Source organism: Melitaea cinxia, chromosome 10 (genome assembly GCF_905220565.1).
Source record: "Melitaea cinxia chromosome 10, ilMelCinx1.1, whole genome shotgun sequence".
Taxonomy (NCBI): domain Eukaryota; kingdom Metazoa; phylum Arthropoda; class Insecta; order Lepidoptera; family Nymphalidae; genus Melitaea; species Melitaea cinxia.
In genome coordinates, this window is record NC_059403.1 from 3,961,741 (window position 1) to 3,986,476 (window position 24,736).

Below are 24,736 nucleotides of genomic sequence, written 5' to 3' on the forward strand. Positions count from 1 at the left end.
TTACAGAAAATCATTTGCTGTTATTATTGTAGATATTTTTATATAATAATTACTTGCATTATATTGAATGAATATTTTTAAAATGCGTTAGTAATGTGTTTGGTTGATAAGTTTGAATTGATTTATCTTTTCTTCTCTAATTCACCTAATAACTTTTATATTTAGCGTATATGTGTATTTAGCATATTGTATCTTTTTAAAAATAGCTTAGTATCAAAACAAAAGTTTACATATATGAAAATTAAAACCCAATACCACATATTCGATAATAATTACGTACTGCGGGATGACATGTTCATTGTTTACCAGTGAAAAATAACGAACTCTGAACAAAACAAACAAGTCTAGTACCGATTCGCACGATCGATCCGTCTCGATAGAGCCGTGTTGGATACAGACTCCGTGAAAAATAAAACTAGCAGTCACTGGTTGAGATATACGTCTAAGTTATTTATAATACAGCCTATTGTAATGAAGTTGCATTACGTGTGTGTAATTCTACGTATGGGTTAACGATATTAATATCTTTGAGTAAAAACATTATTTTTGTTTTAAAAAATATTACCAGTATTTTATACCTTTGAAATAAACTGTTATAACGGTAATTTATTTTACTGAAGCGTATTATTTATTACGGTCACTGACCACAAAAAAATTCTACATATATAAAAAATTAAATTTCTACTATTACTATAAATCTGAGCACGTTACTTTGGTAGTTTGTAAGTTTTTCAATTTTACCTTGTTTGCTACAATTCAACTTGCGAATAACATTCATTTTAGGCGGAATAACTACGTAAAGGCTGCGGTTAAATAGGCGACAAAAAATTACGCACGTTGTAATTATTGTGCATTTAGCTATAAATAAATTATGAAGTTACGATATATATCTATATTCAGATGCAGTAACAATAGCTTAGGAAATAGATATTATAGAAACTGTAAAAAATAAAATATCTGTAAAAAATAAATATAGTTCAATTTGTGACATCAGAATTAACAACGCTCTGCCTTTAATCATGCAATTTAAAGCCATTTTAAAACAAGCATCTACTTTGATCATAGATATACGAAATTATTAAAATTGACATTTTAAAGTAATAAAAAGTTGCGAAATATCTGAATTCCACTAACGGCTTAAACGATTTTAATTCGTTTAATTAAGCCTTTAAGACTACCGGGAATCCTTGGATTTCAATGAGGACGGACTTATTTCACGATATCTTTTTATCTTTGGTTAATTAAATCTGTAAATGCTTCTTAACTTCAAATTGGATTAAATATCTTTTACGGAAACTATATAATGTATAGAAAATTGTAAAAAAGCGTTTTTGTCCAGTAAAAGGAAAGAACTTCCTATTTTCAAATTTACATACTTTACTGTATATTATATAAATATTACTTTACATTATTGTATATTGTATAAAATATTTTCTATATTATTGAGAGTTTGGTTATTTTCCTTATGTTATTTTTAATTTGTCATAAAGTGTTAAATAAATAAATATTTATTAATATATTTAATTAATTTAAACTCCGACAATTCTCCTACATGTAGAAAGAGGCCTGCGCACAGCAATGCGATGATGTTACAGGATGAATCAAATCATATTTAAAATGGTTAAAAACTTTTTGCAAATATGCAATGTTTCATTAATACACAATTCTCAAAATTGCTCTTTCTTTTTCTTGTAATATTATTATATTTCTCTTTGTTTCTTATGATCACGCAGAAATAATCTACTTCTGGAACGAAAATGCAAATGTATTTACATTGTTATATTAGTTCTCGTTAGATTCGACGATATTCAAACAGATACAAAATTAGGTGTAACTCAGGGTCAGTTATTATTAGATGGATGTTAATCGCTTACTCTAGATATGAAGATTATTCTATTGATTTAGTTTATTAAGCTGATCACGAAGGTAAAGGTCATTGACTGAAAAACGCGTTGCTTCTAAACGTATTTTTTATACGAATTGTACTTGTTTGATTTCATAAACCTAATTCAATAAATTTTTGAAATAATGAAAATGGTTTAATTAAAATTATGTGGTGTCATGGGACACCAGGTAGGAACGAAGTTCCTTCGGATAGTATAGGAGCAACACAATTTGAAAAAATAATGTTGAATTTTATATATATTTTCTAGTTCTTGATTTTTTTTTTATTTTGTTGATGGGCTTTTAACTCAGTACATAAAAGTATTTAGAAAATTTAGTATTTTAGAAAATAACAAATACCGTAAAATAAAATAAATCAAACAAAATAATAATAATAATAATAATAATTAGAACTATTAAGTGAAATAAAAAAAACATGTCTTTATTTATTTTTGTCGACAGCATAAAATTACATAAATAATTTTAAAAAGTTTACTACTAGTAATATTTTAGTTTTACGAACGACATATTTATACAGTCGTGTGACTGATATCACGTCACTTCCGTTATATATTTTTCTTACGTTTTTAGTATCACATTTTTTTCAGTTCGGTCGCCCAGCCAAATGTCAAGCCTACCGTAAGGAACTTCGTTCCAATAACAAACAACTATTAAAACATGTCTTAAGTTTTGTACTGTTACCGATATTCTATAGTAAAATCTTACATAACAACTTTTAAACTTTCGCGTTGCATTATTATATTTTAATGTTCACACGGGGATTAACGCGAACAAAACTCTTTAAGGTAAAATATAGGCAGAGTCTGCCTGCGACCACGGCTGGTGTAACCTAGCCGAAACGTCAGGCCTCAAGGTAATATATTTTACCATAGTTTTGTTCGCGTTAATCCCCGTGTGAACATTAAAATCTTACATAAGATATAGACATAATGCGTTTGGTTGGTTGTTGACTAAAGGATTCTCTGGGGAAATAGAGCAATTAAGATCCTTTTTGTATCTCGTACAAGTGTAACAGTTATGTGGAACAAAAAAAAAAATATAGTGACGTAGGAAAAGCGGAAACGGTTAACAGTATAATGAACATTAACATGACGTTACCCTGACGTAATGGCGTCATTAAAATATTTTACCCATCACTCGTTATAATTTACAAAATATGTTTTGTTCTGTATATATAAATAATATTTAAGTTTCCTTGTATAATTTCCTATTTTAGATAAGTAAAATTGGAATTTACAATCGTGTGTTTTGCTTGGACTCCATTGTGGTTTTGTCCGGATTTAGTTTTGTTATTTGACAGATTTTTTTTGTTTCGTTTCAGTACTTTCAGAGTTTATTGGTAACATTTAGACAACTTTTCTATTTTTGTAATATTAAATAATATTATAAAGTATTAAAATATTATAATATAATATTATTGTGCGCTTCTTTGACTTATTCATTCTGTTCTGTTTTTCTTTTTCATTTTATAGCAAAACATTAAATTGCAATAAAAAGTAAACGACAAAAGTAACGAACGATACATTTTGCCATAAATGATTAAGATTTATGAGATTACTTTGCTTTTTTTAAGGGAAAAGTTTTGTGAGTTGAGTCAAGGTCTTAGTTTAATACGCATAATAGTATAAGGAGTTTCGTTACTACATATTTCTCAGATGCTATGCCTCACTTTGCTATCGAGGAATTTATGAATTGAGATTCCGGTAACGTTTCATAAATAACCTTTTATGTAAAATGTGAAAAGCTATATTTACAACTTAGTATTAATTAAATAAGTAAGTAGTAGATGTAATATAGTTTAAATGAAACAAAATCATTATACAAAAAAAAACTTAGTTCAGGCTTTATGCGTCGAAGGCATCAAATGCAAATTCTAAATGATAAGGACATCATCAGGCTATGGTGTTGATTTTAATGAAATCGCGTGCTAAATATGCTTTATTCGTCAAATACTTGAATATTTTCCCATAAAATTTTCCAAAATTGTTTTAAAAACCTTACTTTTAAGACTTCCGTGTTTCAAGCAATAACAACGACGTTTGTTATTTAACTAGACACTTACGAGGCCAGTATTATTATTTATCTTGCAATTAATCTAAGTTACTGATCCATAGCCAAGATTACGTCCAAAGAATCCAAACGGTTAACCAAAGACGGTTATCCACGAAAACAGATCACCGTTGTTGGTGCTATAATAGCGAGCTCTTTACGCTAGCAACCGCGACGAGGGTACCGCGGCAATATTGGTACACATACATTCCATTTACCATTACAGACGTTTGTCCTGTATTTCTTATATCTATAAGAATCTTTACAAAGTCTTAGTAAACTTTAGAAAAACAATTCTGTTAGAATAGGTTCAGCCGTTCTCGAGTTTTGCGCTTAGCAACACATTAAGTAATTCATTTTTATTTATATAGATAATTTGAATACACATTTTAAATTTAATATTTATATACCAAGTTTTCACATTAAATTATTCTTTTAAAGCTACTTAACTATCGTGAAATATTTCATACCCTCGAATGTTTTAAGATGACTGGAGGAAAATGGTTCATTTACATCCTATTTACAATAGTTTCTTATTCTAGGTTACTATAGTGTAGTATTCCGTTCGCGTTCACGTGTGCTAAAATAAAATGAAAGAATTAAAGGATATCATCACCTTGTAGCAAATAACCGTTCCAAAACACTTGCAATTGCAGTGGAAGTTACATTGAAATAAAAGCGAGAATAAAAAAAAGTTGAGAAAACTTCCAGCGCTCCCAAAAAACTTAAAAATTTACAAAAATCCTAAAAGCAATAAGCAAATAAAAACCTTATTCAATATATTTAAATTTAATTGGGTACATAAAAAAATTACAGCTACAAATTACTTTAATTTTTATTACTATTATAGCGTAAACAAGATGCTCATGTTTTAAGTATAATAACAACATCACTTAGCCTCGATTAAGGTTTTAACATCATAATCAACGAGTTGAGTTTAAAATGAATTAATGTTACCAGCGAGGGATCATTAGTGAAATAAATATAGGTCGCTGAAAACTTAAAAATTTTTTACTCTTTTATTATCTATCATTGTACTTCACGTTATCTGTAGCCTTCTTAGTAAATGTTGCGGATATAATCTCTCTTCTTTTTCTCTTCTTATTTACCCTTCGAACCCAGCCTAGACGCAATTACTTTAAACAGTAAATAATAATTTATATTAAATATCTTTAACGTACATACACGGTTGTCTTGTCCTATAGTAAGCAACCTAATACTGGTGTTTGTGCAAAAGAAGAAATGCCCATACCGCGACAAACATGTCTGTATGAACTATACAAATGTTTGCGGTTGAACCCGCGACCGCAAACGCAGCAACCAGTGCTGTGAGTCTGTAACCGGCTGACCACTGCGCCAATGCAACGTCAAACGAAGATAGGTACAAAAAATTGGTTGTAAGTTTACATGCAGGAATCTTGTCTTTGTTTCGGTGTCAGCCCTGATTTGTTTCTTGCATGGTAGTGTCTGTAAGGTATTTGTTATTGATTTAATGTATTTTTTATGCATAATTTAAAAAAAAAATTAGCATTCTGCAGTCCTTTTCTATATAAACTATAAGTGCGCGTAATTTCGGCACGCGCATTTTTGTAAAAAGGGATACGTACTAACTTTTTTCTGGGTATACTGTTTTTGATTGATTTAAAATTGATCGATATCTGATGAGTATCCCTAATAATGCGTATTTAATTAACTATTTTGTTCGACTACCTACGTTGTACTTGTTAATGTTAATTGACGTCAGTTTTTACTACGACTAGTTTATAAGCAAACACAATTACTATAGTAATTGATGAGAATACTATGTGCATTATTGATGTCAGTGTATTTGTGTCACTGTAAAGTTACAATGAATGACGACAAACGCTTTTAATACATAATTTTACGTTAGTTGGTTATTTTTAACAAACACGTAACTCTCCCGCGGTGATTTCGCGACGACTTTTGTAATATCTTTTGTCTCATTCTAAACACAGTACCCGTCTCTCACGCACGTTCCTATTCTTGAAAGCTCGTTATGATTACATATCACAGTATCTCAATGTTTTAAACCGTTGGTTTCGTTTCTAGGAATCAGGTTTCGTGACTGTGTTAGAATTTTTTTTTGTGTTTTATGTTAAAGAAAAGAAAAATTAATTTTTTTTTCACTTTTTTACTATATGCCGAATAATATGATTTTAAATACCTTTTCGTAAAGATCATTATTACTATTGCAATTAAATATACGATTACTATAAATCGACACGGATGAAGCTATATGTGCGAGTGAATATGTGTGAAGTTCGTATGATCGTAAACCACCTTGAAACCATTAAGAGTCAGTTTACATTCAGGAATGTTACATAATAGTATAAATATATGCTTCTTACAAGACATCATCTGGGAAATACAATTAGACAAATGTTATAGGTCTATGGTACTAGTGGCATCTCGAGGTTTTGACCGTGGAACTTCTGAACCTATGGCAATATTGGGTTCCCTAAAAGTTATAATGGATTTTCAACTATCTACGTGCTAATTTAATTTACTATCGGTGCAGTATATTTTGTTTTATATACTTACACACACACACACACACACACACACACACACACACACACACACACACACACACACATACAAACCTTAGCTTTTATATATTAAATAATATAGTAAAATTTTAGTGGTCGTGAAATACATACATGAATTTATTGTATTTACAATAATACTAGAAGTCCGGCTCGATTTTACTCGCTTTGTCATTGTAGTTAATATTTCGGTAGTACCGTGAATTTTACCGTTACGTTTTGTCGACTTTGCTATTTATAATACTAAAAAAAGCCTACCGTGCGATGCGAGTTACGTCACCTAAATGGTGGCAGCGCGCATTATCAATCTGAGGCTGTTCTGTATCTGAGAATTCTTCCGGAACGTGCAACAATACATTGTTGTTGTTGTTTGTAAGTTTTATTTTGAATTGTTATACTTCCAACCCCAGAAATTATGTATAAATAAATCTTTCGAGATCCCGGTATCATATTCTATACTTGTTTACAAAAATAGAATAATCATTATTGTGTTTGCTAGCAAAAGAAAAGAAACCTACTTCAGTTACATCGACAAGTAATATAATGTAACTAGACGATACAAATTGACAAACGCACTAGGCGCCACTACGATTTGTGAAGGTACCACTTGATTTTTCAGGGATGCCATAATCAGATCCTGGTGCCCTTATCATGGTACCGCCTCTGGCATATCTCATTTTCAACAAAAAGAATCAGCAAATTCGGTTCGTTAACCACGAAGTTATCCGCATACTACACACAATATATATATTTTAGAAATTTAATTGTAGTAGAATATTTTTAACATATACCAATAGACTACACAATAACTGTTTAACGGTTGATTCGGCTCATAGCTACTGGTACTGAGTAGGTATGTATGCGAATTTGGAATCACGGATGTATTAACATTTTTAACACATCGGACATTTCCGGAGCTGTCTAGAACAATGTCAAAGAAAAACAGTTTATATGATTATGGGGTGTAGAACTGTAGAGTCGTAAAATATATGACCATTTTATAAGTCAAATTGATTATTCTCGATTTAAGAATCAAAATGACAAAGGACTTTTTAATTAGGTTTAATACGAGTCGGAATTGAATTGTTTAAAAACCCATAGCGTGTAGCACAGAGTGATGTGAATTTAATTGTTGTAAAGTATCTAGATGACTTATTCTATTCCACTTTACTTACAGTTATTATTATCTTTATTTGTGGTGTGATATATTAAATTTTGTCGAAAAGCAGTTTTGTTAACACAACAAGAATTAAACCGATGGATTACAAGATTAACGTAAATGTGGTAGCAAAAATAGTAATTTTTCAGTTATTTCTGTATCATGTGTTTTTAAGCTTCGCAGGTTAAAGTAAATTGTGCCCTCATTTAACATCGATCGTTGTTTTGTATTGTAATATAAAATCTCAATCCGCTACTGCAGTCAACGATTTCATATTCATTTATAATGTTTTGCCAATCACGATCTTAGTAAAGATTTCAAAATTTAACTTACCTGTGTGAGTCAACCACTGTTGTATATTTATATTATTGTAATATCGATGACTATTATTTAAATGCTTTAAAAATACTGATGAATTACTCATGACACAGCTTGTCGTCGAGTGCGTAATAAGTCAGAGATAATATCAGATGTATTTTTCTGTAGTTATCTGTCACGGCGGCTGGTAAAATATTAAGAAATATGGTTTTCGTTAATCTTTTGATGATAACGAGAAAGAAAAATATCTTTTTCTTTGTAAAATCCTATTTGTATCCTAAGTAATAACTTTGTATAATATATTATGTTTATGGTAAACAATTTTTTTTTATTCGCAGATGGATAAAGCAGCAATCCTTTTCAACCTACTTCTTTATCTCTCTTTTTAAATACAATGTAAATTTTTATTTAAAAATATTTTAGGATACAGACTTCTCATATCTCCAGTAAACTATATAATTAAAAGTACCATCTCAGTATTTTATTTAAAAGAAAGGACTTTGTTTGCATCCACTATTCAGAGATTTCAAATGTTTTAATCGTTTGATTATGCTGATTTATAGTTTTTAACACCAATGTAAGGCTAATCAACAATAAAAATAATTTTTCAAAAATATGACTAATACCTAAGGTATAATCAGTTATTCGGACATGCATTAACACAATTTTATTTTCAAAAGAGCAGTATAAAATACGCGTAAAGTATAATTTAATAACGTCATTATAAAACGATGTTTAAAAAGTCCGAGATGCGCTAATCAACTCATAATAAACTAAGTACTTCTATTCACAGGGCTTTATTATAATACTCCTATATGAAAGTGCTTAACACTCCAGCCAGTCCTAATTGGAATATCTGACAGGATGTCGTACTCGTGGCGATACGAGGGTTGAATGTACACTAGGCTTATATCATTCCTCTCTTTTATCGCCACAAACGTAAGAGCTATAATACCTAACAATGTGTGTACCGTTTTGCCGACCGTACGTCATAATATCAAGCGACCGATTGAAACTGCACTATGACCTCCAGACGTTTTAATATGATGACTATTGACTTTGACTTCGTTTACTTCCAATGTTATTTTTTAAGGGTTTTTTTAATTGATTAATTGTTGATAATTTATTATGACCCACTACAATATTATGATAAGTTTATTATAGCGAATAAATACGGCGTGACATTGTTAAGAATATTGGACTATACCCTTTACAAATTTCGATATATTAATTGTATAAATATGCTATAATTATGTACTCACTTTCCTTTAAAAATACGAGAGCTATCGCTAAAGATATTATTAAAATGATTGTAATTTGTTTAAACTTTAATATATATAACAAACAACTATATTTATTTTTAACCGACTTATAAAATATAAAATTATAAAATATTTATTTAATCATTTCTGATTAACTAAATCAAAATACGAATTACTTTGTACTAAGTAAATTTATTTTTCACTTTTTAGTTTCCTTTTTGAAGTCGGTTTTTTTGTTAAAAATTATATTATATTATTATTTTACAGTAAATCAGTTTTTTAAAACATTTAATCAGCTCTGAATTTGAGCACTACCTATTTGTAATTGTAACATACAAATAAAGATAAGCTTGTAATAGGAAGTTTGAACGCTACATATCAGTTTGTGTGGATTGGACTTTTTTACAATAATAAGCAGTGTTTTAATTTTTTAAACACATCAACAAATGCAAGGAAAAACAATTTTATAAATATAGTTGAAAAAAAAATCGTACTAGAATATTTTTAACCGACTGAAAAAGGATGAGGTTGTCATTTCGGTTGGTATTTTACATGCTTTTTATTAGCTTCACCTGTATGTTTGTTTCTTCATAACCGACTTATTTGGGCTTCAGTTTGACCCGCTTCAAACGTTCAGATTTCATTTAAACTAAGTAGACTTATCGAGAACCGATGACAATACACTAATTTGTTAAGGTTTTCTACATTTTAGTTTAGTTTATTTATAAAAGCGTGTTTTTTTTTAAACCTATCATTATTATTTTATGTATGCACACCGATTTCCCCGAGATTTCTGAACTGATTTACGTGATTCTTTTTTCTTGTGCGATGCGGAATAGGTTGCCATTCAGTTTGGCTCAGTACTTTTTATTTTATGATAATTTTTGTTAACTTTGAAGATGTCATTTTAACGATACTTTGTTTCTATTGAGGTGTGAGGTACGGGGAGATACAGTAAAAGGCGCACAAGTGTTCCGGACAACGCTCTGATTTATTCTGCCTACATATAATGAAAATACATGTCTTATAAACTAAATGTTACTACACTACACCACCGGGGCAAAATAAAAAAAATAAAAATTAATTACATAATTAAGTTTTTTTTTTTTTTGTATAAGTATATAATGTAAATATGAAAAGTTTTAATAAGTAAAAGTAATAGTAATAAAACAATTAGTATGTATCTAAATATAGTATACAATAATTTGAAATGATTTAGAAATAAACATTAATTATTTATCTTTTACAAAAAGTTTTGTTCTATTTTTATGAATAATTTCAATTTTATTATTTCTCAAAATTTTTACATTCGGTTCCTGCTCTTCAATAACTAAATACGGGCCATTATACAAGGTATCTAATTTTCCTCCTGTTTCATTTTTTACTAATAACATATCATTTGGTTTGTATTTTATTTTATTTACCTTTTTATCATATTTCTGTTTTCTTTTCTCTTTAGACTTTAACAAATTTTCTCTCGCATCCCTATTAGCTGTCTGTAACCTGTACTTTAATTCTAAACTGTAATTGTCTGGATTGTATAAAGGTTCAATGTCAGAAGAAATTCTACTAGGTATTTCACATGATTTTCCAAAAACTAACTCGTATGGTGCATATCTTGTACTTGAGTGAATTGTATTATTATATGTAAAACACCAAAATGGTAGCCATTGGCTCCATGTCTCTGGATGGTTATCACATTGTATGCGCAAAAATGAACCTAAATGTTTATGTGCATTTTCAAGAGAACCAATAGTTTGATGATGGTATGCAGTAGAACTTAGTTTTTCTATATTTAGTAACTTACAAACCTGTTCCATTGTATCCGATATAAATTCAGTTCCACGATCCGTAGTGATGACCTTTGGGATTCCGAACCTTAAAATGAAATTATTCACAAAATTCTTAGCTATACTTACCGTTTCCTTATTTCTAAGAGGATATGCCTCTACAAATTTACTTAATTCACATTGTATTGTTAATATATATTTATTATCTTCTAAATCTCTATCTAATGGACCTATTATGTCTAGAAAAACTTTTTCCAAAGCAGAACTAGCTGTGGTTGTAATAACTAGGGGTTCCTTAATATGCCTAGAATGTTTACTTTTTTGACATTTTTCACACTTTCTAACGTAACTCTTAACATCATTTTCTATTCCTGGCCAGTAGAATTTACGTTTTATGTTATTTACCATTCTGCGAATCCCAGCATGTCCGCTTGTGGGTAGCAGATGATAGTCGTTCATAATAAATTGTTTTTCCTCGTCACTATCTATTCTTTTTATACCTTTCAAAATACAAATCCTTGGACCGTTATATTTATTTTTACTTTTTATTTCTTCTATAAGACTCCTTATAAATAACGCGTTATCTTCTTTCTTTATAATGCATATTTCTCTAATTTCTAACTTTTCACATATTTTCCTCAATTTTTCCACAAAAACGTCTCGCGTATAATGTGCTTTAAAATCAAGGTTAACATATAATATATTTTTATTTTTATTGAATGCGAAACATTCAGATTCGACATCCATATATTTTTTCTCTTTCATTTTTCTTAGTTCTTTCCCTTGTATTAAACTTAACTCAACTGATCCACTCGGTATTCTAAGTATTTCCACAACACTTGGTTGATCAGGCCAATTGTTCGGGTCAATACTTGGAATATCGCTTATCATTCTATCATCTCCACTTTCATTCTTTCTTTCTGCCTCTTTTACTTTCTTAGCCTGTGCTCTTGTTGTTACTGCTAATAAACTTTCATTCATAGCTTTCAAATCTTGGGAAGTCATACTTATTCGCGATAAAGCGTCCGCTATTACATTTTCTTTACCTTTCACGTATACTACTTTAAAATCATACTCTTCTAGTGCTAACCGAAATTTTAAAAGTCTACTTGAAGGGTCTTTTAGTCCAAATAGGTATATAAGGGGTTTATGATCCGTCATAATAGTAAAAGTACGTCCAAATAAATATGGTCGAAAATATTTTATACTCCAAACTATGGCAAGTAGTTCTTTCTGTATAGTTGGGTAATTTAATTCAGCTTTATTCAAAGGTCTACTAGCATATGCTACAGCTCTCATGTTATTATTACAAAGTACTGCACCTATTGCTGTCCCTGAAGCATCAGTTTGTAATATAAATTCTTTTGAAAAATCAGGGTATTGTAGAATGGGTGGATTTATTAAAGCATTTTTCAAAATATTAAATGATATCTCACACTGTTCAGTCCATTCATATTTGACATTCCTCCTACAAAGTTTATTTAAACAATTAGTTAATTCAGCAAAATTTTTAATAAACTTTCTATAGTAATTACACATTGCCACAAAACGTCTCAACTCATCGACGTTCGTCGGTATTGGGTAATTTTGAATAGTCTTAATTTTGTCTTGGTCTGGTTGAATTCCTTTAGAGGATATCGTATGGCCTAAATATAATAGTTCTGTTTTTAAGAATTGACATTTACTCGGATTTAGTTTGAGATTGACTTTACGTAAGCGTTCGAAAATTTCTATTAAGTTTTTATTATGTGATTCTAAATTTCTTCCGAAGCAAACACAATCGTCTAAATAAATAAAACAATTTATATAGTTAAGACCTGACATAGCTACTGACATGACTCTAGAGAAAGCGCTGGGACTGATCTTTAGCCCCATAGGTAGACGTTTCATTTGAAACTGACCTGTACTAGTTGTAAATGATGTGATTGGTCTAGATTCGGGTTTTAATGAACATTGATAATATGATTGACTTAGGTCTAAATGAGAGAAATAAATTGCGCCTGATAACGAATCCAATATCTCTGTTATGTTTGGTAATGGAAATTTATCATCCTGTATTACTTCATTTAACTTTCGATAGTCTATAACTAATCTCCACTTTTTATTATTTTTGTCATCTGATTTTTTGGGTACTAACAATATCGGACTGGACCATTCACTTTGTGATGGTTCTATTATGTCATCAGCTAACATTTGTTTAATTTGTTTATCTACTTCAGGTTTTAAACTATGTGGTAATCTATATGGTTTTATATAAACTGGATTTACATTTCGTTTCAAATTAATTGATTGTTCACACAAGTTAGTAGTCGTAAGCTTATCACCGGGTAAATAAAATATGTCAGCATACTTTGAACAAATACTCTCTATACTGTTACGTTCACTTGTACCTAAGTGATCAAGTTTCAAAGATTGCAACAATGTTTTTGCACGTGTAGAGTTCGAAGTACACTTATCAAAAGAACAAACATTATACTCTTTTAATGGTAATAGCTGAGGTTGAAAAATTGGAATAATAATTTCTTTGTCACTAGTATTCATTAATCTAATAGGTATTATGTTATTTTTTGGTTTTACTATTAAACTAGCTAAAAATAAATTTTCTTGTAATTCTTCCTGTACAATCACACTATCTTCTTTCACATCTGAATTTAACTTTATATAATGAATAGTTTCGCATCGTGCTGGTATCGTTATATAGTCTGTACATAATTTAGGTGAAGTATATAATGGTATCTGGCTTTGTTTTTCATTTGTTAACATTAATATATTTTTCTCTAAATCGATAATCGAATAAAAATTGTTTAGAAAATCTAACCCAATTATTCCATCTGATTTACAAGGTAATTCCTCAAACAAATAAAATTTGTGTTCATAATTAGTTCCATCTAACGCCTGTAAAGTTAAATAAACATAACCCTCTGAATATGTCTTGCCACCTATACCGTTAATGACTATAGGGTCTTTATGTATCGGTGTATGTTTCGATAATATACTACTACGAATAGCCGATAAAGATGCACCGGTATCTAGTAACCACGAACATTTTTTACTATAGATATTTAAGAATATGTATTTTACATTGTTTTCGTAATTTAAAATATAATTTTTAGTCCCGAAAAAACTGTTTCGGTTCAGTAGTTTTTTTTTTTCTTCAAGTTGTACCGAACAAATATTTTGCTTACTACGGTTACCGCTACTATTGTAAACTCGACGGGGACCTCGAGTCGGGGTCGAGTGGTTTTTGTTAGAATAATATCCTGAATTATTATAATTATTTTTAACATACATACCTGTACGAGGGGTATTATTGAGATTGTTGTTCCGTCCACGATGTGAGTAAAAATTAGTTTTATTGGTTCGTCCGCCTCTGCCTCTTTGGGAAGACCTATAGTAGGGGATTCGATTACCTCTTCTTTGCGCGTTGAATATATTGTTAGACGATGAAGGTTGTCCCAACTCCTCGTCTTCAGCAGCACGGACTGCATCCTTCAACTCGGAGTAGTCTCGAGCTGATATAATTGTGCTGAGTCGCCTATTACGTAATCCATCTGCAAATCTTTTAATCGCTAATTTTTCATTAATAGGTCTCAATATCTCACAAGCCTTCGGGTTTCCGTTGCTCTGTGCTATAGTGAGGCCTACAAATAACTCAGATAATTTATCTCCATACTCATGAATTGACATATTATTTTGAGATAAGTTATTTAATTGGCTAAGTATCGCATTTGCTGATTTTTTTGTTAATAAAGAATTTCTAATATCATGGATTAAGCTCTTTACATCACTATATTCGCTTTTTAATTTTAATTTAGCACATTTAGTTAACCTGGTTTTTAATACAAATGAAATTAATAATTTTTTCTGTGTGAAATCTACAAGATATTCATCATACATTTCAATTCCGTCAATAATTTTTTCAGTAGTTTCTTCCGTATTATCCATTACGGGAATTAAAGAAGTAGCAGTTTTTAAGTCGAACCTATCCATTTTTGTTATTTCCGATTTTTCCATTATACTATCCACACAATTAATTTTGTAACTTAAAATTTTATTATATACTAATTCAATGCGTTCTAATATTCCATAAACATAATCTTTTAATTCAACTTTACATTTTTGTTCGTTAAAAATATTAATAATATCTTTATATTCACGAAATAGTTTTTCAGCTTTTACAATTTTTTTTATTCACATTACCTGTATATTGTAATCTTCTAGTGGGACCTAATTTCCTTAAATCAATTTGAATTTCACTTAACTTATTTAAAATAATTTCTAATTCTTTTTCCATATAGTTTTAAACTTACAGTCAATATTACACATAGTTCTTACATATTTTACGTAAATATGGTATGAAATCTATACACAGAAATTAACAATAGAGGGGAGGGAAAGGTTTTCACTTCACATATTTTCACTTTTCATTTATATTATTATTACTTTTTAACTTTTTACTTTCACTATTCACTTTTCACTATACCGTATCTCCTCCGTCAGCGTTTGTAGGGTTGAATCTGCCAGAAAACCTCTGCCGAATTCTCGTAAAAAATTCAGACTGCATTCTTTTTTCTATCCATTTCCTTTCTTTATTTCTCCAGCTTTTCCATGCCAAGTAAACCATAGTACAAATAAAATTTATTAGGGCCACGGTGATTAAAATATTACTCGTTTTTATGTTACTTTCGATTTCTGTAATTCCTCCAGTGTTACTCCCTGCAGCGGCATTCTGCGTTATTAATATTTCCTTATCTTCGTTTTTCGAGTAATTTTTCCCCATATTATTTATTAATTAGATATAGTTTTAATGAAGGTCTCACTTTATTCACTGCTCGTTATAAATTATAAATTATAAATTCTTTAAAAGTTGCACCGAGGCACACTGGAATCCGTCGCGTTTGCGTTTTGCGCCGGTCACCCGACACTCGCAACCGCCACGGCATGGCAGGGTCGCCATGAGGTGTGAGGTACGGGGAGATACAGTAAAAGGCGCACAAGTGTTCCGGACAACGCTCTGATTTATTCTGCCTACATATAATGAAAATACATGTCTTATAAACTAAATGTTACTACACTACACTATGTACACCGATCACTATATATTTAAACTGAATATATATACCGATCACTATTTATTTGAATTATAATTGAACAAAAAAAGTATATATATACTTTTTTGTTCAATCTTCTAATCTAATCTTAAAAAAAACTACTTAAAAAAACTGTCTTCAAAAACTAAAATTGTAGTTAAAAAACTTAATAAAAATTTAATTTGAAACGTCTTCTTATGCAAACCTACTTACTACTTTTAATAAAAAAATTAATTAAAAGCATCTATTTTTTTATACAAAACACAAAACGTGTAATGATTTTAACCAACAAAATAAACTTAACACATTTTTAAAAAATATTCTCTGCGCGCAACGCATGCAGTTAACCTGTTTTATACATACAAAAATAATTGTAACGACTTCAGCAAACGAAGTAGATTTTTTTTTTTTTAATATTAATTACAACCCTTTTTCAAATTTCATTCGAATAGAGTTTTTAACTTAATTAAGTACAATAATGTTTAATTATATAAGGTGAAGAGAGTAGTAAATAATGAATATATTTTTTAATTATTTAACATACATACTTATTGTTTTCTACTAATTAATTAATTTATGATTTTATTTTCATTTTATTTTGTAAAGAGGCCTAACCTAAATGTATGTCTTTAATAAGAGTTTATATGCTATAATATCAGTTCGCGTCGAACGCTTATAGGCAGCTCATGATATAGAAATAAGAAAGTAGATATATAGATATATAATTTCTTATATCCTTTTAGTTTATCAAATAGTTACAAATAGCAATTATTTTTGCATGTTGATATAATTATTTAAATTTTAGTTAAGCTAAGTTTGATTATTAATATTATCTTAACTTTACTTTTTATATAAATTTGATTAATGACCTTTTTAAATGAATTTTATTATTAACAAGTAGGATCTTTACTTTTAATTTTTTATGCGAATGTTGTGTACCCCGTAATGGGATACATATTAGATAATAATGTAATAGTGAATCATATATAATGTTCCATATGTATTCTGTGGATGTACCTATAAAATAAAAGAAATAAATAGGTAAATAAATAATTATGTAGTGAAATTTAAGTAAATAACAGAAATAGATAACTTATACATAGATAAACAAATAATAACTATATAATATATATATATATATATATATATATATATATATATATATATGTCGGAGAAACACTAGTCTTGTCGACATCGTCATTAGTGGTAGCAGGTCTAGTGGGCGTCATCATTGGGTTAAATGCCAGCACAAAACAAAGTATTCACTGTACTATAAAGTTTATTGAATATTTTTACACAACAAATAACTTATAACACTAATTAAACGATTAATTCGAGCAGCGGGTTCAAGGTACCGATCTGACTTCACTAAAGTATTAACCAACCACACCGTAACAACAACTATTTTATAATAATGATCCACCGCGATCAATCACCGTATATCTATCTACCCTCACCACTGAACGTTAAGATGGCGCCTCGACCCCGCTCGAGGCCTACCCTCTGCTCTGACATAATGTGCAATAATAAAGTCTTTATAAAAATTACTTTTAAACTAAGTTAAATTTAAACAATACAAAAATCTAAGAAATTAAACAAATTATAATTATTATTTAACAAAGTATTTTCTAAGCTTATTGATATAGTCTTCATGTAACCAGCAATCAACTCCATTCTTACTACTTCCTCCGACACGGCCGTCCTGACGCTTCACACGTCCTCGTGTGATGTTGAAGGGCGAACAACATCATTATCTGTAAAGAGAGAAACAAATTTGGGTAACATGGTTCGGCCACTCCTGACCGAATAGAATATGGTCATTATCATCTTCTACTCCAATATAGTCTGATAAACGTTAAATCCTCAATCTCAACGAATGTCAAAATTTGTATAATAAATTGCCTCCACGCTGTTTACTAAACTGACCCAATATTAATGAAATAGCCACCTCGCCCCTATATAGTTTATAAGGCCACCTCGCCTTTTATTGTCTGTTCGGCCACCTCGCCCTTCAGACAGTTCCTCTTTAAGTATCTAAATGGCCACCTCGCCACTATACAGGCCACCTCGCCTTTTATTGTCTGTTCGGCCACCTCGCCTTACAGACAGTTCTTTAAGTATCTAAATGGCCACCTCGCCACTATACAGGCCACCTCGCCTTTTATTGTCTGTTCGGCCACCTCGCCCTACAGACAGTTCCTCTTTAAGTATCTAAATGGCCACCTCGCCACTATACAGGCCACCTCGCCTTTTATTGTCTGTTCGGCCACCTCGCCTTACAGACAGTTCTTTAAGTATCTAAATGGCCACCTCGCCACTATACAGGCCACCTCGCCTTTTATTGTCTGTTCGGCCACCTCGCCTTACAGACAGTTCTTTAATTATCTAAATGGCCACCTCGCCACTTTATAATGTTTTTCATATGGCTCACACAGCCACCACGCTGTTGATCCATTATAGTTAAATTTCTAATTCACCTGTCGTTACTCTGCTGGTAGGCGTGCTTTCAATAACGAGTCCTTAAAGTAATTAAAGAAATGTAATAATCGAGCCTTGCAATCATTTAAAATATCCGTATGACACATTTACAAGAGAAAACCTTTTGAATATACTAAGTTTATCACTCGATATACGCACAGAAAATTCCAAAGCTAATAAATCACGTCCAATCAAAATATCACTACTTAGGAAATCATCGGGTAGCTTCAGCTTGTAACATCTCACTGCTGGGCATATGTCTCTTTCCTCATGTAGGAGAAGGATCAGAGCTTAATCCACCACGCTGCTCAAATGTGGGTTGGCGGATATATTTCCTCCTATGAGTAACGATCGCAATCAGGTGTACATGATAACAACCGGGACCGACGGCTTAACGTGCCCTCCGAGGCACAGTGGGGAAATCCACTAGGATTGCACAAACACCCAGACCACGGCAAATATCTGTATGGCCAATACAAATGTTTTTCATATGTGGGGATCGAACCCGCAACCGCCAGCGCGACCGTTCGTAATATGACCTATGACCGCTTTACCAATGCGTCTTCAGGTAATGCGGGTAGAGTGTAAAATAAAATTTGTACTTCATGGCCGCAAAGTGTAACCCGGGAGAGAACTTGCAAATAACACAACACGCTAGCTTTTTCTACACCTACCAAAATTACAAATGAATGTTATAATGTACCAACTATTTTATGCGAAATACTCTCTGTCACAAGGGAACACACAGCACCAGAATCAAAACAAAATGAAAACTCCTCACCAAATTGAGTGATCATGCCAGTAACAGGCCTCACGTCGCATATATTCACTCGTTTCACCACGCTTGTTGAGGCGGCGGGTATCGCGCTGCTGCTGACAGCCGGCACCGTTTTTGAATACCGTGATGCCACGTGACCCTCAACGCCGCACTTGTAGCACGTTACAGAGGGCTTTGTTACGGCCATGGCTGTGTTGGACCGATCGAAAGTTGTTTGCTGCTTATCATGCGTATGGCTGAAACATTCGTAAGATCTGTGACCAAGTTTTCCACATTCATAACATTTTATAGAAGTAACATTTAGTCTAGGACGTTTGCTGTCCTGCGCAGTACTTGTAGAACTATTTGCAATTTCGTTATAACTGCGCTTGCGATATGAAAATGCCATAAGTTCACGTTGCATTTTAGTGCGGGTAGTTATTTCTTCGGAAAAAATACTTCGTTGCAAGCGTGGTTCAATCTGTCCCATGTGTGCAAGTATCACGGATACTACTATTTCTTCCTTGTCTAAATTACCCCATCGTGACATAATTGAAGTGAACAAACGACTTGCATATGCAGCGAGACATTCACCGTCTAACGGTTTACCACTAAACATTTTTAAAACTGTAGCTGAGCATGTTTCTAATGTACCAAAACGAGAAAGGAATACATCTTTAAATTCTACCCACTTCATATTGACAAAAGCTATCTGAGAGAACCATGTCGCTGCTGTACCTTTCATAGCCTTACTAAGTATAATGGTTAATTTACTTCCCTGTATGTCGCGCCCTGATAAGCAGATGTCTGCAGTCGCCAGCCAAGCCTGGGCATCCGTGTCTGCGTTCTCCGGTTGGAACTCAGGCAGCGTAATTTTCTCGTCTTCAGTAGCCACTGGATTACGAAGCGCTTCCACAAGTAGTCGCATGCTATTTTGTTGTGCCTCAAATAACGCGCGCCAACCATCGCTCGCGTCAGGTGATCTGTTCACGTTTTGTGCTTGCACCGATCCCACTTCTGATGTCGGAGAAACACTAGTCTTGTCGACATCGTCATTAGTGGTAGCAGGTCTAGTGGGCGTCATCATTGGGTTAAATGCCAGCACAAAACAAAGTATTCACTGTACTATAAAGTTTATTGAATATTTTTACACAACAAATAACTTATAACACTAATTAAACGATTAATTCGAGCAGCGGGTTCAAGGTACCGATCTGACTTCACTAAAGTATTAACCAACCACACCGTAACAACAACTATTTTATAATAATGATCCACCGCGATCAATCACCGTATATCTATCTACCCTCACCACTGAACGTTAAGATGGCGCCTCGACCCCGCTCGAGGCCTACCCTCTGCTCTGACATAATGTGCAATAATAAAGTCTTTATAAAAATTACTTTTAAACTAAGTTAAATTTAAACAATACAAAAATCTAAGAAATTAAACAAATTATAATTATTATTTAACAAAGTATTTTCTAAGCTTATTGATATAGTCTTCATGTAACCAGCAATCAACTCCATTCTTACTACTTCCTCCGACATATATATATATATAAGAAAGAAAAAAAAACCTTACAGTAACATAGGTTAAGTGTACATTGTAAGTAGAACATAAGTGTACATATATGGTAACTAGGAAATAAGTGTACATATATGATAACTGGCGAATAAGTGTAAATATAGACATAGATAAGAAAAATAAAAATGTTAGAAATTAGAAAGCAATTATGTGTATACTTCTGCATAAACAGTATTTAGTAAGGGAAAAAAAAAGCCGTCGGCGTCGGACCACGTCCTAGTTTTACTAGGCAGTCACAGGACTGTTGATCTGTAGTATAATAAGTAGAAAAATCGCCTGTAGTATTATAATGCATGCATGATAAACAAAGCCACGGATATCCACTAAGGATATCTTCTTTCCAACAAAAAAAGAATTATCAAAATCGGTACACCCAGTAAAAAGTTATTGCGGATTTTCAAGAATTTCCATCAATTTCTCTGGCATCCCATCGTCAGATCCTGGTTTCCTTATCATGAAGTTCCCCTCAAAGTTTCAAGAGTTTCCCTCGATTTCTCTGAGATCCTATCATCAGATCCTGGTTTCCTTATCATGGTACCAAACTAGGGATATCTCCTTTCCAACAAATAAGAATTATCAAAATCGGTACATCCAGTAGAAAGTTATGCGGTATAATACAACGTAGGTCGACGAAAAAAAGCGTCAAGTAAAAACGCATTATTAGATATAGCTAAAAAAGTAGTTATTAGATCTCAAATAAATTTAAATGGGACCAATTGGCACACACCACCTTTCGATTAGAAGAAAATTTGTCGAAATCGCTCCACCCAGTCAAAAGTTCTGATGTAACATACATTAAAAAAAAAATACAGTCGAATTGAGAACCTCCTCCTTTTTCGGAAGTCGGTTAAAAACTGCACAAATCTTAAATCATTCTTAGAAAATACTAGCTGACCCCGCAAACGTTGTTTTGCCATATATGTTATAAAGCCCCTTAACAATCCCCTACCCCCCCCCCCCCCCCCCCGATTATAACTTAGGGGTATGAAAAATAGATGTTGTTCGATTCTCAGACCTACCCAATATGCACACAAAATTTCATGAGAATCGGTCAAGCCCTTTCGGAGGAGTATAACAAACACCGCCACACGAGAATTTTATTTATTAGATTACAGAAAATGTTGAATTGTTATGTATTCATATGAATATTCGCTCAATTATTAAAAACTTCGAGGCGCTTGAACAGTGTATTGACTTCTCAGCGAGAGCTATTGACGTTATAATGCTAACTGAGGTTAATGTTTCTCATACTGCATGTAATCTTTATCAGCTTCGCGGATATAAAATGCACGCGCGGTTGCGGGCGGGCCGAAGGGGTGGTGGTATAATAATTTATATATAAAATGAACACAAATTTTATATCCACGAGCATAATATAAAACAGTGAAATCTTAATAGGATGTATGCTATATATCTATATATATATCGCCCAGCAAGTAATAGTAAACACAAGTTTTTAACAACTATTAGGTCAAAAACACAATTATTAGGTCGTCCTAGTTACTACGTTCTATCTCGCGGTTATTATCCAATTCAATTTCAACTTAAAGGGTTTTTGCTTTTTACTTTGCATTAAGTATATTCATAAAATTATTTACTGAAGTAATCGCCAATTTCTACTAAAAAATCGTAGGTTTTTATTACTCTACTAGCTGTTACCTGCGGGTTCGCTTGCATTTTTTTTTTTTTTGTGAAATGTGTCCTATGTTACTTCTAATACCTCCAAGAATATGTGTACAAGGTTTCGTGATGATCGGTTATGTAGTTTCCGCACAAAACGTAACAAACAAACTTACATTCACGTTTATTGTATCAGTAGAGAATTGATGGATCTTTAATTATTAATTAATTTGCCGTGACATCCGCGGAGGGTTTTATCATATATCCATACATCCTATTTTATTTTTATTGTATGACAAATACTCGGACAAAATAATATAGCATATTATTCTCTATCCTTCTTGCTGCTATAGGCGAAATACAATGACTATAAAAGCAATACCAAATTACACTTCGGCAAGTTTTCGTTTATTAGTGCCGAAAACACGTCAATTGTATTCGTCATTCATGTATCGGGAATTTCGAAAGAAATAACCTATCATCCATAACTATCTAATAACCGCAATTACTCATTAAACGATTAATATCTTGTTCATATGAAAAACGAAATTTATTAAAACTACAAGTGCTCAACACAGACTATATAATTATATATTGATTTAAATTCTCTATTCGCGTTACTCAACCATAGACAATGAGAGAAATGTTACAGTAACGTTTAATAGTTATTAAAGTACGTAAATTTAAGTTTTTTAAATTATATTTCACCTTTATATTTACATTTTTGTTGTTTTATATTAAAGCAATGATTTTGAAATTGAATTAACAGATAATTTTTAAAAATACTTAGGTATAGTTGTAATTTAAAATTAAAAAATTCTAAGCTTACACACATATATAATGCGTTTTTGTTTTTTTTTTTTATTTATTTTTTGTAATGTCTGTTACGAATACAAATTTTAAAAAATCAGACTGGGATACTACTAGTGTTTAAAATTTCTTGACTGGGGATTGCATAAGCTATGCTTACTGTTCTTGTCAGAGAGATATATTTGAGATAAATCATATTATTTTAACAAACAAATAGTAAAAACAATATTTTAGCTACGTTAATGTTTATAAGTATATTCTTTTAACTTTTTAATAACTTAACCGTTGATACTCAATTTAAAATTGACTTTTGCTGAATAATTAGTAATAGTTGAAATAATTAAGAGCCATTTCACAAAAATCGGCAACAATCCGCGAAATTGTAATATTTTGACGTCGTTAATCTCAGTGTTGGATCCAATAATGTAATTTATATTCTTGAAATATAATAAAGCAACCTTTGTTGTAGTCCACAGTCGGATCAGAATTTTGATTTATATTATGTGTATAAAATTACTAACCTTTTCATCAGCCTCCTCCCTGGGTAAACGGTCGCAATGTATACTTTGAAGTCCTACTTTTCAATAACCTCTACGTTGAAACCATTTTAAAAAAATATCATAATATGTAGAATATAATTTTGTTGCACACTATCATAGATTTTTATTCCATTTGTATCTCTATTAAACGATAAAAAAAAAAATTAAAGTTACGAATAATTTCCAAATAAGTACAATTTTAAAAGCGATATTTCTCTTAGAAAACTAAAAAATTTTAACGAACTATCTTCATCAAAGTAAACTTACATCATTAAGGAATACAAAAAAAATAATTAAAAGATGTAATTATTTTTAATACATTTTATATTAAATAATAAAAAGATGGTATATATTACCACGCATCAAGCCCAGTAAATCAGTCGAGCGCTAGCGCTCTTAGAGGTAAGGTCCACGCCAAATTCTGCGCAGCCGTTTCTTTCGCTCACACGCGCCAAGCGCCTGTTGTTATAGCGGATAAAACGCATTTGATACTTTCATAATAAAATAAAAATAAAATAAAGATATTACGAAAATGACTGTAAAATAATATAATGATAATTTCTGTAAACAAATGTATAATTTAATTTTCTTTTCTCACACTATCAATACAAATAAGCATTTCAATCTGTTTGTCTTGTTATTTGTTAATTAATATGTTTGTCGGTGTCGATGTCATAAAATGCTATTTTATTCATATCGTAAATATTAGATTCATTCGTAAACTGAAAAAACTAAATCAATAAAAAAAAAATTGTTTCATAAAATTGATTTTTTATTTTTATTTTAAATTTATTGACTGTTGTTA

The 24,736-nt window shown here is 31.3% G+C and overlaps 1 protein-coding gene across 1 annotated transcript in view; it reads left to right on the forward strand.

The window, feature by feature from the left end:
* Positions 1-24,736, forward strand: part of LOC123657405 (ras-related protein Rac1) — a 61,522-nt gene that overhangs the window by 24,692 nt on the left and 12,094 nt on the right. The window lies entirely within an intron of this gene.